Below are 14,939 nucleotides of genomic sequence, written 5' to 3'. Positions count from 1 at the left end.
TATATATATATATATATTATATATATATATATATATATATTATTTTGCATTCTTCATCAATCAATGAATACATGAATAATCTTTTCTCCCTTCCCATATGAGTTCAAATTCCTTTATGGTATCAAAGCTCTCTCATTTTGAGAGTTGGACTGCAAGTCATTCTTCTTAATTTCTTAATTACCTTGATACAATCTTCTTCTTTCTTTTCCTTCTTACTACTTAGCCTTCATCCATGGAGAACACTGAACCTGGTGAAGTACAGCAGGTCTTCCAGATGCAAGTTGATTAGTCATAGAACCCAACAAGCCTTTACTATCTCCACCCTAGTGAAAATCCAGGAGCTTTGTTGGTATCCAAGGCTCTTGATGGAAACAATAATGATTCATGGTATAGGTCCATGAAAATAGCACTGATGTCAAAGAACAAGTTTAATCATTCGTGAATGGAATGATAAAGATGCCAAATCAAAATGATGCAACCTTTGATGCATGGGAGAGATGCAACACCATGGTCATTTCATGGATAACAAAATCTCTGTCACAACACATTTCTTAAAGCATAGTATATATTGATAATGCCCAAGAACTTTGGGACAATCTCAAGGAAAGATACTCAAAGGGTGACCACTTTAGAATGTCATATGTGCTCCAAGAAATGCACTCAATAAGATAAGGAGATAGGAACATTTCTATGTTTTTCATAGACATAAAAGATTTTATGGGATGAGCTTGATTCCCTAAGACCTTTTCCCATATGCAAATGCCACAACAAATGTGTTTGTGAGTTTGTGAAAACCTTCAAAAGGTTTAGGGAAATAGAATATGTAATCTGTTTTCTCAAGGGATTATCAGATCAATACAATACTGTTAAATCTCAAATTCTTCTTATGGAACCCCTACCTACTATAAACAAGGTTCTCTCATTAGTTCTCCAACAAGAAAGACAGCTAGAAGGAGCAACCTATGGTGAGAACAAGTGTACTATCAATATGATTAATTCAAGGCAAAACTGGAGAACGCAACCCAATAAAAACTCTAGTAGAATCAATTTTGAGAACAAAGGCAGAGATGGAAGAGGGCCATCAAACAATACATCAACATTAGACATTCTTGGAAGGGGGTATAGTGGGAAGAACAATAACAAGGTATACACTTTCTATGGAAGAGAAAGGCACATTGTGGATACATGCTATTTTAAGCATGGATTCCCACCAAATTTCAAATTCAAGCCAAGAAATTATACTATTTTTGTTAACAACATCACAATGCAAGAACCACAAATGAACAACCCAGAATCAGAAAGGATAGCACCACCAAATCCTAACCAAGAAGAACAAGGCATCTTGAGCTTTGACCTTGAGCATAACATAAACCATGTTGGAGTGGATTACTCAGACAAAGACATCCTTCATGTATCAGGTACATCCTCTAGCAGTGACCCTTGGTTACTTGACACAACAAGGTCAATTGACCATGTCACAAAGCATATGTCAAATTTTACATACTATCATCACATTAGTCCTATATCTATCAAATTGCTAAATAATTGCACACTCACTAAAAGTCTCACTGGAACAATAACACTATCTAATACCCTTACCTTGCATAATGTACTTTATATTCCTACTTTCAAATATAATCTAATCTTTGTTCACAAACTTGCTTGCTCTCTTCAGTGCAAGATTGTTTTTTATAAGTCCTCTTACTTTATCCAGGATATGACTACATGGAAGATGATTGGTCATGCTGAAGCTTATAATCATCTCTACATCCCCAAAGGAAATATACATGCTTAAAACATTAGTTTACATGTTATTAGTACTTCACATGATCACACTGTTCCATTTTTTTTATCTTTGGCATTTTATATTAGGCCATCCATCTCATTTTGTTCTAGACAATATACATGCATCAACATCTTATTCGAAACATGATTCCAAGAAAGTATGTGATTTTTGTCATCATTCCAAGCAAGCCAAGTTATATTTTCCTATTAGTAATACTAGGACCAAACATGCTTTTGAGCTTGTCCATATAGGCATATGGGGACCACTTGGTGTTTCCTCAATCCATGAGCATATATACTTTTTAACTGTGGTTGATGATCATACAAGGCACACATGAGATTTATTTAATGCATTCTAAAGCATAAGCAAGAAAGCTTGTGCAAAATTTCATTAAATCTACTTTTATCCAGTTCAATAAGAGAATTAAAATGATTAAGACTGATAATGGTATTGAGTTTTCTATGCAAAGTCTTTATGAGCAAGAAGGAATTCTTCACCAAACCACCTGTGTAGAGACTCCACAACAAAATTCGGTTGTGGAGAGAAAACATAGGCACATTCTTAATGTGGCTAGGTCCTTGCTTTTCCAATTCTTCCTACCAAAGTGTTTTTGGGGATATGTTGTTAACCATGGCATCTACCTGATTAATAGACTTCCAAGCAAAGATCTTGGCATGAAGTCAGCTATAGAACTCCCGACTAACACTTCAAGCCTGGATAACCAACCAACAATGGACCATCTTTCATTTCTTCAATATGAGAATTCTCCCTTCCTCAAGTACAATAGTGGTTAGTCTGTGACCCCTCCAACCATCACTAAAAATATCACTTGGAACCAAAGCATTGAGTCCCCTACTGAACAACATGTCCCTGAGGATCCAACCCAACAATTTATACCAACTAGGAGATCCCAGAGAATCTCCCACCCACCCAACTGCCTAAAATACTTTCATTGCAGCCTATTAACCTCCTCTAGTCCTATTAATTCCACTTCAAAAATGAAAAATCCTCTTCACACTATGTTGTCTTATACAACAATTCCAAACATTCACCTACACCATTGTCTTTCCATAACCACACATGATAAACCTAAAACTTACCACCAAGATATCAAATCCAAGGATTGGATTCAATTAATGAGAAATGAATTATTGGCCCTTGAACAAAATAACACATGGACTTTAATGACCCTTCCCTCTAATAAAAGGGCTATAAAATGTAAATGAGTTTACAAACTCAAATATAATTATGATGAAAGCAAAGAGATACATAAAGCTAGTTTGTTAGCCAAGGGCTACAGACAAACTGAAGGGCTAGACTATTTTGATACATTTGCTCCTATTGTGAAACTCAGAATAGTGAGACTTCTGCTTGCACTTACCTCTCGCCAAGGTTGGTTATTAGAATACCTTGATGTAAACAATGTTTTTTTGCATGATGACCTTGAAGAGGAAGTTTACATGACTTTACCTCAGGGAGTTATCTCTTCCATTCCAAACCAATTTTACAAACTTAACAAGTCCCTCTATGGCTTAAAACAAACCAATACACAATGGTTTGCAAAGTTATCTTATTCCCTTATTACCTTCAGTTATAAGCAGTCTCAACATGACCATTCCTTTTTTACTAAAAATCATCTATCCATTTTTACTACTCTTCTCATATATGTTGATGATCTAATCCTTGTTGGCAATAATATTGATGAGATAAGAAATGTAAAAAGACAGCTTGACATTCAATTCAAAAAATCAAGGATCTTGGTCCACTAAAGTACTTTCTTGGACTTGAAGTTACTCTATCCTCAACAGGTATCTCTCTTTATCAAAGGAAGTATGCACTTGACTTGTTATTTGATACTATTTTTTTTTACTTTCTAAACCTGTTCCAACACCTATGGTAAAAAGCCCACATTTGCGTCAAAAAGATAGCACTCCTTATGATAATGTTGAGCTTTATATGCAGATGGTTGGTAGGTTACTTTACCTTAGAGACACTAGGCCTGATTTGAGTTTTGTTGTCCAATAACTTAGTCAATTTATGGCTAATCCTACAATAAATCATTACAAGGCCATGACCAGATTCTTAAGATACATTAAGGGTACACCTGGCCAAGGTCTATTCTACCCTAACACTTCCATCCTTTAGCTTAAAGTCTATAGTGACTATGGTTGGGCAACCTGCCCTGATACAAGGAAATCAATTTCAGGATAATGTATGTTCTTAGGTGACTCATTGATTTCATGGAAATCTAAGAAATAGAATATTGTTTCCAGGTCCTCCTCAGAGGCAAAATATTGTGCCTTAGCCATTACTTATTGTGAAGTTTAATGGCTTACTTATTTACTAGGTTAGTTTGCTATTTGTTTTATACAACCTTCTCTTCTTTTGTGATAATGATTCAGCTAGGTACATTGCTGCTAATGTTGTCTTCCATGAACGAACTAAACACATTGAGATAGATTGTCATATTGTTTGTGACCTTCTTCAATAAATGATGTTTCTTCTACTACCAATCAGAACCACTAACCAAGTTGTTGGCATACTCACTAAAGCCTTGGAGCCAACTTTGTTTCAGTCTTTACTTATGAAGCTATGAGTTTTTAATGAATACTCTCCATCTTGAAGGAGGGTAATGAAGTATCATCAAGATTGCTCAAGCCAATTCCTTGTTGCTCAAGCCAATTCCTTGTTGCTTAAGCCAAATTCCATGTTTTAGCACATAAGCCATATGTAGCCAAGTCTGACCATGCCAAGGCATGGGCCATGACCGAGGTAGTCGGGTATCGTGACTGTGCCACTGCTCAAGTCATGATCAGGCCAAGTTCTCAATCTTGACCGAGCCAAGTATGGAATCTAACCTTGGCAAGTTTTTGGTTGGTGCATCAGGCACACAAATCTGGTGCACCAGGCCTACACAGATGTCCTAGTCATTTGTGGCCCACAAAGGCCAGGAATGTGCATCATTTTTCTAGTTTCTCTTAAGTTGAGTTTTTCGTGAGATCTCTATAAGAATGGTTTTTAAGTAGAACAATTTTATTTGACATGTGTTAAATGAGGAGATTCGTTGTAGGTAGTTAAGTTAGTTATGATATTTTAGTTAGGTGGATGTTTCGTAAGCCACGAGTAAACCATATATATACATGTATTTTGCATTACTTATCAATCAATCAATACACGAATTATCTTTTCTTCCTTCCTATATGAGTTCAAATTCCTTCATATATATCACTATTTAATTTGAAGAATGACATTGTTGCTTTTGTTCTACAATATAAGTCATCAAATATTCATCGTGTTGTATATATCAATATATATGTTTATAATATATGTGTTGTGTTGTTGATGTTGTAATCAACACCATATAATTTTCAACAACAACAACACATATATTATAACTTCAACATCGCTCATTTAATAAAGCACTATTAATTTGGATACGCTATATTATAACTTCAATACAACCTTTAAAGAAAGCGTTGTTAATTTGGATAAAAGGTTATGTTTAACAACACACCTTTAAGACAGTGTGACAGTGCTGTTAATTTACATCTATTCAAAAGTGCAGGATTAAATGAGTGTTGTTGATATGTTATGATGATGAGCTGTCAAAAGCTGGATTCACCTTCTAGATGTTTAATGATGCTCCTTTAAGAGTACGTTGTTGATATGACATCACTTCAACAACGTGTTCTTAAAGAAGCATTGTTGAAGATGTCATATCAACAACACCTTCTTAAAGAAGCGCTATTGAAGATGTCATATCAACAACGATTTCTTAAATAAGAAATGTTAAATTGTTACGACTTTTAAATATCTAAATTTGATTCAAACTTCCCTCTACACTCTCAAACTTGTTCAAAAAGAAAATCTCACACTCAGAGAACATCATACACTAAGAAAACCTCAAAAACTTTATCAATAGCTTTCTAACATGGTGATCATGATTCTCACAGTAGTGACGATGCTTTACCAACTCCACAAGACAAGCAACTCGTTATTCATAAATGAACTCCATGTGGAATGACTTCCATGACAAATGTCATTCCTGCAAGAAGCAAGGAAGTGAAGCTAACTGTTGAATGAAACACAAAAGGCTAACCTATAAACTCGAAGGGTGGCAACACATTGGTTAACTATATTGGGGTCGTGGTTAGGTAGAATGTGCCTATAACATTCAGCAAATGGACTGATGTTAGGTCAAATGTCGTGAAGGATCATATCTAGAATGAAATAACAGTAAGGTTCTATTTCGGTATATGTGTTTATGTGTTTTCATGCAATGTATATGTATTTTCATGCAATTTATATGTATTTATGTCTATTCATGCAATGTATGTGCTTTCACGCATGCAATGTATTTATGTGTTTTCAGTCAACTTTTGATGTTGGTGAATAGCATAAGGATTACATCCTTAAATCTGCTGGAAAAAATCTCTGACAATTCAGAACAGATGCTGGAAAATGTATCTGAGATGCTGATGAAATGTCAACCTCAAGCCTCCAACCAAATTTTCAAATGTCGTTGAAGATGAAGGTTGAAAGGCTTTTGTCACTACACGCTTAGAAGACGAGTCTTTCTTGCTAAAATCATCATCGTTATACTGCAAGAGAGCATATAAGCCTTTGTATCCATATCGAGCTTCTCGAGCGAGGTATAAAGGAATCGAGGAAATAATTGTAAGTATTTTTAATTTGTAAGTATATTATTGGTTATATTTTGTCTCCATATATCTAATTACATTATTATTGGTTATGTTTTGGCAGCTGGAACAAAATGATACACCATTGACTAAACATGTAGTAGACCTCAATATTCTATGGGTGGATGTCTGTAAGAACAAGGATGGTGTCATTGATAATGAACATGTTCAAGAAGCAGCAAACTGTGTTGAAAGAGCTTATCGATCATTTATTTAAACTTGATTTTCATACTTTATTTATCAATGTAATTAATTAACATTATATTTGTTTTTTCTCGATGTGTGAAGTTGCCCTAAAAGAAAAGGAGGGGGAGCTACAGACCCCGGATAGTCAGCTGGTACTTGATGAGGTACATAGACTGCTTGAGTACTCTAGCCGTATCTAGGATGCAGAATTTGGGGTTAGCAAGTGAACATTTGTACCCAATCCAAAGCGAGCAACAAATTCCCAAATGTCTCGGATGCAAAATCAATTAGATACTCTCATGCAACGGTTCAATGACTTTGAACAATCAATAAAGTTTAGTGGCAATAATAAGCTGTTGGCAATGTTCCTTCAAGCATCAATGATAGTTGCACACATGCTCCACAAAACATTCTTGTTCTCGTTCCCATTCATGAGGTTATTTAGTTAACTAATTTTAATTTTTTGCCATTTAGTTTAACTATAATCATAAACAAATTATATGTTTTAACTAACATATAGAAAATTAATACTTGCAAACTCTTCCTGGATATCCCATCTAGTCGAGTAGTGGGTGTTGGTAATGTGTAAACTCGACAGATGTTATGTTGTATAATGCACCTATGTCACCCTATCATGTGAATGTCTCGATTGATGTTGCTATCGATTATGATGCATTGCTGCTAATTCCTCTCGATTATATATATATATATTTATATATATATATATTGATCTATAATTGATATGTTTTGTATTGAATATTTCAAGAAAATGTACACTCCAGGCCCAATGAGAAGGAGTTAGATGGCTCAACGACACCCCCTCGCATAGTAGAACATCTACCGAAAAGGCAAAGGTGGTGAAGTCGAAGGTTAGCAAACAAAAAGCTAAGCTGCCAAAGTCTACTAAGTCATCTTCGGGGAATATAAGCTCCAAAACGGCCAAGTACTGCACTAAGTTGTTTCAGCACGTAAAGTAGTTAGAAAGAGGTACTATAATGATGATATCATTTCCCAAGGAAGTCTTCGGGAATGATATCCATGAGCTCATTAGTATCAATGAAGTCCGGGATGTATATGAACATGACTGGATAGGTGCCACCGCTATATGTGTATATATGAGGTAAATTATGTTTTCTAAACTTCTCATTTTTGCATTTAATCATTTGTGGTGTTATAATTAACAAATATTTGTGTTATATATATATATATATTAGATACTTGTATGACAATTTTATTTTAAAAGATAAAAAGTGGGTGATGTTCTTATCCCCACATGTGACCACTTTGGTGACGAGTAGCAACAATGACAAAACGAAGATCGGGGACCAGTCAAAACATGTTGCATATGCTCTCATCAATAATAAAGAAACTGCAGGTTTATTTCTTGCACCTTTTAATATCGGGTGAACATTTTTTAATTGTATTTTGTATGTTTACATACGTTTCTTGCACCTTTTAATATCGTGCTTAAAATTTCCTAACCGTGTCATATATTTTGTTAGGACGCATTGGCTTTTGATTATCATTAATAAGATCGAGGAAGAAGTATACTACTTTGACTCATTGAAATATGGTGATCCGAACAAGTACACATTTATAAAAGAAACTTTTATTAGGTAAGTGGACTACTCACTTAAACTTTTAGGTACACTTTCACTTTCCTATGTGTTTAGTAATTAAGTACAATTACTATTGTTTAGGAGGGTGCAAATTTACAAAACTTGTGTTCATTCTAGAAGTTCAGCACGTAATAGCCGCAATCTTTATCGTTTGTATGGAAGGGGTATACAATCAAAATCAAGTAAACTTATAAGTATAACCTTAATTGTAATATGAATACACTATACATATAATTGTTTGAGGTGATTTTTGTGCCGATACCTTTAAATAATTCCATTTGACGTTAGACGATGGTTTTCTAGAACAAACACAGGTTTTGTAAGTACATTTACTATTGCATCTACTCTTTAACAATAAGTACATAATTTGATGGAGATTCATACACATATGACCAAGTCATCCATATTAGGGAAGATAGGTCAAATTATATACTTAATGTTAAAGAGTAGGGTAGGGAATTTTATGTATTGATTGTAGCATAAGTATAGATTGTAGAACATATTGTAGCTTAGGAAATTTAATTTTTAATGTAATGTGTGTTTTGGTGTATGCAATGTATGTTTTAGTCTATATATGTTCAAATAGTACAATGTAATGTTCAATATATACAGTCTTGTTTTGGTTTATGTTTAAATAGTTGTGTTCATAGAGTTGTTTTGTTCTGTTTCTAGCTGTTCAATATGCATTCATATTGATTTTCTGTTGTTGTTGTTGTTCTCCTTATAGTTGTTGTTCTGTTAATAGTTGTTCTACATGCATGCAAGTTGATTTTTAGTTGTATGCTTAACTATGTAGAATTAGGAATTATGACAATCAATAACGCTTATTTAAATAAGTGATGTTGTCCATATGAGCATCGAATATTCAGTAGTGCACATTTACAAGTGCACTGTTGAATTGAACATATACAACAACGCACATTTACAGAAGCATTCTTGATGTGATAACTTCTATAGTGCACCCTCTAGTGTGCGTCGTTCAATACCTAATTCTCATATTATTTCCTTGCATCTATTCTATAGCGCTTATGCAAAAAAGCAATGTTAAATATTTAATTCAAATATTATTTCCTTGAATATATTCCACAACACTAATGCAAAAATGTTGTTGCAGTGCAAGATTTTTAAACATTAAGCATGTGCATACAACACTATCAGGTTTTAATTAATTATCATTATTTCCTTTATTATTAATTTTTACATTGTATGTTTTGTATTATTTAAATGTCATTAATTGTTATTATTAATTTTTTTTATATTTAATTAATTGTCATTATTCGAACGTCATAATGTCATTATTAATTTGAATATCATTAAAAACATAGTTAATTAATAGTCATTATTAATTTGAATGTTTTGTATATATCTTCAACGGTGTGTCCTACAAGCGACGCTATTGATTTGATATCTTCTACATCATACTCTTTAATGTGCATTGTGGAATACTTAAATTTTATCGTTAATATATTTGATTAGATATCTTCTACAACATACTCTTTAATATGCGATGTTGATTATATCTCATTTACAATGCTCACTTTAATAAGCGTTGTTGGAGGTACGATCAGACCATGAAAAATTAAAACTATCCCGCATTCTCACAAATTCAGCAATCTCAAAACTTATTTACTCAATAGCGAAACTTATTGTGAAGAAGATCTTGCTCCTGACTTTGACACGATTTTGATGAAGACACCAACATCACATACAAGAAGAAAAGGAAGAATGCTATGAAGACAATGAAGATAAAGCTTCAAGAATTTAGAATCTAAGTCTTTAGGTACTTCTATCATTATACTCTAAATATATAATTAGTAGTAATGCTCAAAAGTATTTTTAAAAAGAAAATTGATAAACACAAGTATAAATGATTTTTTTTTTCAAAATACTCTGTAACAGGTTACTAGATCTAAGTCACAGGTTACTGTGACTAAGTAATAGGTTACCAGAACTAAGTAACAGGTTACATGAGTGAGAAACAAGTTATCCAACAAAAATTGATTAGGGTAATTGATTACACCTTTTGAGTAACCGATTACACAACACGGTAAACAATTACTCTGTTGGACAGAATAATTGGGTAGTCGATTACATCCTGTGAGTAATCGATTACAACCTATGAATATTAATTACCCAGTTGGACAGAATATTTGGGTAATCGATTACATCGATTAGGTAATTGATTACTGAGAGTTGTTGCACCAGTTTTCAGATTCAAACTTCACAGCTTTCAGCCCGAACGAAATGGTTTCATTCCAATCAATTCCTACCTTTTTATAGAGGTGTTATGGCTGATCGGAAAGCCTATACAAAGCCATTTAAACTAATAATTCATAACATATAACTCACATACACAATCTAAACATTTTGGAAAAACTTGCTCTACACTTCTTGCAACTTGTTCTTAACTTTCAGAATATATTTTCTAAAGTTGTCTTAAGTGTTCTTTCAAAGTCATTCAAACCTTTTGAGCAGTAGTACTAAAGTATACAAAGATTTTTTGGATTGCAAGAGTTTATAGTTTCAAATCTTGTAAAGAAAATCCCTTCCACAATTAACGTTTTCTTCATTTAAAGTATCATTACTTTCTTTCACAAAGGTGTGATAATAAAGGGGATAGAGTCACTTGGAAAAGGTGTTTCTAAGAGTGATACAAGTATTACTGAGTGTATAAGGTACATAGAAGTCTTGGGGTGAGATATTGTAATTACAACTCATAATATCTAGTGAAGAAATCTCTTGTACTACAAGAGTACTGGATGTAGCCTTCGGTAGACAAGAAGGTGAAACAGTATAAAATATTTGTGTACTCTCTTCTCCTTTATCTCCTTAAATTTACTTGATATTTTCTGCATAACTTTTCCGCTGCTATTAACTCTTGAATTTTGTAGAAAAATTTGTCATAGTTTTGAAACAACTAATTCACCCCCTCTTAGTTGCCATCTCTGTCTTACAATTGACACCATAGCTTTTTTGATTAAATTATTCTCAAAACTGATCTTGTTTCTAAGATGGCCGCAAGATCATTTCTAGGAGAATGTTCCAACATTAATCTCCCTCCAAGCTTTGTTGGATAATGCTACGACTTCTAAAAGATCAGAATGGGAATCTATATAGAATCTCAAGATCTAGACATTTTGAACGCAATTGAGGAAGAACCCTATAAACCCTTCACAGTTGTCAATAGTGTGAGGGAAGTGAATCCTAAATCTTCATGGAATGATGAAGACAAAAAGAAAGTGCAATACGATCTTAAAACAAAAAATATCCTCACTTCAACACTTGGCATTGACGAATTCTTTAGAGTATCAAACTGCAAACCTGCTAAAGAAATGTGGGATACTCTAGAAACTACAAATGAAGGAATTAAGGAAGTCAAAAGGTCGAGACTCAACACTTTCTCCCAGAAATATGAAATGTCCTGTATGAAGCTTGGAGATAAAATACTAGATTTACTCACCTTACAAGTCATCTTATTGCACTTGGAAAAACTTTATCGAATACTGACTTGAACTTAAAAGTTCTAAGATCACTCACGAGAACAAGACAACCAAAAGTAACAACCATTTCTGAAAAAGAAAAGTTTATCGAAAATGTCCTTGGCTGCTATATATGGTAAGTTGCAGGAACATGAATTGGAACTCAGCCAACTTGACCAACATGAAGAGCAAGAAAAGAAGAAGAAAACTATCTCTCTAAAAGCAAAGGCATATAGATATGATTCATCAGGAGATGAATCAGAAAAGGAAGATATGGAAGACATGAGTCTTTTTGTAAAGAAATTCAGTAACGTCCTTAAAAGGAACAAAGGCGCTAAAACTGAACAAATGAAGAAATTTACCAAGAACAATGACGCCTTCACTTCAAACCAAAATTTCACCTGTTTTGAATGTGGTAAGCTTGGTCATATGAAGACGGACTGTCCCAACCTGAAAAAGAATGCCTTCACAGGCAAGAATGAAATGAAAACTAGATGAGGAGCCTACATAGCTTGGGAAGACAATGATACCAGTTCTGCCTCTGAACTAGAAAATGAAGAACAATCACATATCTCACTAATGGCATCTCATCACTCTAATGGTGAAGAGGTAAATGAAACTAGCCTATTTTATTCTTCTGAATTGCAACTTGCATTTAATGATTTACATGATGATGACATCAACCTCACCAAACTGTTTTTAAAACAAAAAACTGAGTTAGAAGTATTCAGAAATAAGCCATCATCTTCTTCATGTCAAAATTGCATTACTCATGAAAAGAAAGTTTCAACATTAAGTCTTGAACTTAATAAGATAAACAAGAGTAGCAAAAATCTAGACAAAATTATTAAAGATCAAAGACATTCTATAGACCGAAGAGGTCTTGGCTATTCTAACAGCCAAGTTTTTAAGAAAAAAATGTCTCAACAAAGATAAACTTTCAAAAACAAAGTATCCATGCATTTAATAGTAATAACAATAAATCTAGGATACATAAGCATTATCCCACATGCACTTATTGTAAGAACCACGACCATACACCAAACACTTGCATGATTGGAAAACATGGTGTGCCCTTAGGTCATTATAGATGGGTTGAGAAGGGTGCTAACCATGTAGGACCCAAAGAAAATTGGGTACCTAATATTACTTAACATGTTTTGCAGTAAAATTTGAGAGCTGCCTACAATCTATGGTACTTGGATAGCGGTTGCTCAAAGCACATGACGAGTGATAAAGATAAGTTCTCTGTCTTTACTCCAAGGGACAAAGGCTATGTCACATACGATGATAAAAATAAAGGAAAAATACTTGGAGTTGGTAGAATAGGTAAGCCACCTTCAACAACTATAGAAGGATTATTATATGTCGAAGGACTCAAGCACAACTTGTTGGGCATAAGTCAACTATGTGACAAAGGATTTCCTTTGGCATTCTACCCTGATAAATGCATCATCGAAAGTAAGGATTCTAATAACTCTAAACTAATTGGTAAGAGGATAAATAATATATATATGCTTGACATAGATTCTTCTTTACCAATAAAATATTTAGTTGCTAATAATAATAATGATGCATGACTTTGGCATAGGAGAATTGCTCATATTCATATAGATCATTTGAATAAACTAATTAAGAAAGATTTAATTGTTGGTTTACCCAAAATGAATTTTGCTAAAGACAAACTATTTGGTGCTTGTCAAAAGGGTAAACAAACAAAAACCTCTTTCAAACCTAAGGATGTGGTTTCTTCTGATAGACTATTGTAGTTACTACACATAGACTTATTTTGCCCCTCAAGGACCAAAAGTTATGGTGGTAACTACTATGCTCTTATTATAGTAGATGATTATTCAATATGTACTTGGACTCTATTCTTAGTTCATAAGAATGAGGCGTTCAACGCCTTTAGCAAATATTCTAAAAGAGTTCAAATTGAAAAATCTCTGAAAATCGCTGCTATAAGAAGTGATCATGGGGGAGAATTTCAAAACGCTTCTTTTAAAGAATTTTGTGATGATTTAGGTATCAATCACAATTTTTCTTCTCATAGAACACCACAACAAAATGGTATTGTAGAGAAAAAGAATCGGTCCTTAGAAGAACTTTCTCGTACAATGTTGAATGAAACTAATCTCCCAAAATACTTTTGGCATGGTGCAGTTAGTACGGCATGTTATGTTTCAAACAGAATTCTTAGAACACCAATTCTCAAGAAAACCCCCTATGAACTCTTTAAAGGTAGAAAACCAAACATTTCTCATTTGCATGTATTTAGTTGTAAATTTTTTGTTTAAATAATGGTAAAGATAATTTAGGCAAGTCTGATGCAAAAGCTGATGAAAGACACTTCCTAGACTAATCACTTACAAGTAAAGCTTAAAAAAATTTCAATAAAAGAACTCTAGCCATGGAAGAATTTTTTGATGTGTCTTTTGATGAAACCAATTCTATAATAAAGGATGGGTTAACTCTTGATGAAGAGGACTTGCCAAGTTCCCCTTTAAAAGATGATTCTTTTACCAATATAACAATCAATACTAAGCATTTGAAAAATGGATGATACTTTATCTTCTCAAGAAGAGCATATTCATTCTGATTTACCCAAAGAATGGAGAACTCATCCAGACCATCCTATTTACAACATCATTGGCGACATAAGTAAGGGTGTCACTACTCGTTTAAAGCTAAATGATGCTTGTTTAAACATGACTTTCATTTCTCAAATAGAACCTTCCAAGATTGATGATGCAATCGAGGATGAATACTGGATTCTTGCTATGTTGGAAGAGTTGAGCTAGTTTGAGAGAAATGAAGTTTGGGAACTTGTTCCTAGACTAGATAATAGGCTTGTTATAGGAACTCGTTGGGTATTCCGTAATAAATCAGATGAAAATGGAATTATTGTTAGAAATAAAGCTAGACTACTAGCACAAGGATACCATCAGGAAGAAGGAATAGATTTTGATGAAACCTTCGCTCCTGTTGCTAGACTTGAAGTTATTCGGTTGTTACTTGCATATGCTTGCTCTTTAAATTTTCAGTTATATCAAATGGACGTAAAAAGTGTTTTTCTAAATGGTTATATACAAGAAGAAGTGTTTGTAGAACAACCTCCAGGTTTTGATGACTACAAATATCACTCTCATGTTTATAAACTAAAGAAAGC

The sequence above is a fragment of the Lupinus angustifolius genome, chromosome LG01 (assembly GCF_001865875.1).
Source record: "Lupinus angustifolius cultivar Tanjil chromosome LG01, LupAngTanjil_v1.0, whole genome shotgun sequence".
Taxonomy (NCBI): domain Eukaryota; kingdom Viridiplantae; phylum Streptophyta; class Magnoliopsida; order Fabales; family Fabaceae; genus Lupinus; species Lupinus angustifolius.
This window is presented reverse-complemented; position numbering follows the sequence as displayed.